This window comes from Suricata suricatta, unplaced genomic scaffold (assembly GCF_006229205.1).
Source record: "Suricata suricatta isolate VVHF042 unplaced genomic scaffold, meerkat_22Aug2017_6uvM2_HiC HiC_scaffold_572, whole genome shotgun sequence".
NCBI lineage: Eukaryota > Metazoa > Chordata > Mammalia > Carnivora > Herpestidae > Suricata > Suricata suricatta.
Window position 1 is genome coordinate 1 of NW_021906211.1, and position 2,690 is coordinate 2,690.

The window sequence follows — 2,690 nt, forward strand, 5'->3', positions numbered from 1 at the left end:
TGGGTATTTATCTCCCGCAGGACTGGAGGCGGGTGAGTTTGGAGGTGGGGGTACTGGGGGCCTCTGGGTGTTTTTATGCTGGGTGCAAGGGCGGTGCAGCGGGAGCGCCCCCCAGGTGTGGGGCACTCCTGGACATGTCTGGGTAGGACCCCCTCTTGTGGAGAAGCAGGAGGTGGGGTCTCACTAAGGTGAGGCAAGCACCTGGGGGTGCTGACTGGGCTTAGATACAAGATTGCAGCCCTCTTCATGGAAGTGGGCAAGAACTTTCTGGTGGCCTATGAACTGAGCCGCAAGGTGCAGGACCTGGAGCCGCTGATCGAGAGCCCATGAGTGTGGGGCATGGGGTCTGGGCTGGGGCATCCCTACAGAGGACAGTCCAGGCTCCTCCCTGTGCTCTGCCCGAACCAGCACCTCCTGGCACTGTCTGCACTCTCCTCTCTGCTCCTCAGGCCCGCCAGACTCTTTCCTTCCCCAGGGCATTTGCACATGCTATACCAGCAAACCCGAGTCACAAGCCTCATCTTCCGGGGCAGGTTCCTTGTCGTCATCCAGGCCTTCCCCCAGTTCAGGGTAAATTCCAACCCTCACCCCATTTCTCTTCTATATCTGCCTTTTCATTTTCTCCCCTGTGGTTATCACCACCTCTAATTGTTCATTCCTTTGTGTACTTTTTACTTGATTGTTGTCAATCTCTCCTACTTGGCTTTGAACTCCATGAGAATAGGCAACTAAACTCTGTTATTCCCTGTTTTGTCCCCAGTGTCTGGACAGTGGCCAGCACCTGGTAAATGCTCAAGGAATGGTTGTTGAATGAGTAGGTGTCTGCTGGTAGCCAAACCCGTTCTGAATGCAGGAAGACCAGAGTTTAATGAAACCACTCTGGTCTCCGTCTGCACGGACCGGATCCTGACGCTGAGGCAACAAGGGGAAGAGGGACCTGACTCATGTGTCTCGAGGGCTGATTAGCTGGGGGAGGCTCGTGGCCTGAGTGCGTGCACATGACCTTCCACCGCAGTCCTGACCATGCGGTTTGAGTCTATGCCAGCACCTCGGTCTGGAGCCTGGTCAGGGGTGGCAAGTAGGTTTCCAGTCCAGCTGGTGCTAGTGGCCTCCCAAAGGAAAGATTCTGGAGCCCTGGAGCCGTGATTGGGCGTCACGGGAAAGAATGTGCGGCTTGATTAGCCTTGTCTGTTTCGGGCAAGGGCAGGGAGCGAGAGGCGCACATGCTGTCTCTGACGAGGGTGATCACTCCACATCCGTGCTTGGGAAATGGCCCTTTCCTCCCCTTTCAGGCTGTGCCAGCCCAGAGCTGCTGGCCAGAACTGTGGGATGGTCAAGGCTCTGGACTTAGCATTGCCAGCTCCCCTTTGGAATCGGACTCCTCAGCCACTTGGTCTTCAAGGTGCCTTCCAATTCATCTGCTAACTTCCCAAGTGTTTGCTGAGAACTTCTGAAACGGATGGATTTCCATGGGCCTTCCATAATATCGGGAACGACTTTCTAATGGAGAAATTAGAGGTACCTATGCCAGGCGGTAGGGGAGAGCCATTCCTTCATTTACACAATCGCTCATTCATCACAGAGGGAGGAGGAGAGAGACAGAGAGACGAAGACAAGTATCACTATGAGAATCAACAGTATATGAAGGGGTCTGTTTTACCACATCTTCACACTCACCAGGTATTATTATTTTTCAGCACTTTACCCACTCAGGAGCAATATGGGCTCTTGATGGTTTAGATGCATTTCTTTCATTTCTTAGAGAGGTTGGGCATTTTGCTGTTTGCATATGGGTCCTCTTGGATTTCCTTTTTGCAAATAGTCATCCTCCTTCTATACTGGTCTTGAAGGCGAAACCAGATCCAGGGCCTCCAGGAGAATGTGTGGAAGCTGCCGAAGCTGCCTATCCTGTCCCAGCTTGCTACCAAGCACTTGTGGGTCCGCACTGCCTTGTTTGAGAAGGTCCTGGACAAAATTGTGCTTACTTGGTGGAAAACAGCAGGTGAGTGAAGAAGACCTGGCAGCTTGGCCTGCTCTGCCACCACCTTCTGGCTGTCGTGGGCACTGCACCCTGTTATAGGAAGCAGCTTTCTTTCCTGTTGACATGCACTGGATTTGAAAGCGAGTAGATGAAGGCCTTCTGGATGTTTGCCTCGAAATGAGCCTAACATAGAAACTTGGGAGTATTCAGGTGCTTACTGGTAATATAGGATCTTCAAATTTGGAGGGGGGAAGAAGGATCTTGCAATCTTAGGGATCCTTTTCCTCCCATGAATTAAGCCTACAGTCTACTTGCTAAGTATGGTCCTAGAAGAGTCCTGTAGCTTCTCTGTGTCTCTCCTGTCTCTTTTTATAAATGGGACAGCAGGGATTGTTGCCATTCCGGAGAAGAGGTGAGAAGGTGAGTTAGTGAGGACACAGTATTTTGAAAATGTATGATTTTTTTTGCATTTTCTTTTCTAGCTCAGATTAACCTGGTGTAAAGGTTTTCTACCATGAATACTCCTGGCCAGCATTTATCCATCCATCCATTCATTCATCCAGTAAATACTGGGTGAGCACCTACCATGTGCCAGGCGCTAACCAAGATGCTGGAGTTACATGGGTCTTACTTGTCATGCTAAAAGCTTGGATGTTATGCTAAGTGCATGGGGGAGCCCGCAAAGAATGTATAATCTGAGACTCTTCAT

General features: G+C 51.0%; 1 long non-coding RNA gene across 1 annotated transcript; it reads left to right on the top strand.

Moving 5' to 3' along the window:
• The first annotated feature begins 52 nt into the window (after positions 1-52).
• LOC115285236 lies at positions 53-2,684 on the top strand. The gene is made up of 3 exons (XR_003905457.1): positions 53-1,680; positions 1,851-2,002; positions 2,464-2,684. It is a non-coding gene; the product is annotated as an uncharacterized LOC115285236 (long non-coding RNA).
• The last annotated feature ends 6 nt before the right edge of the window (positions 2,685-2,690 follow it).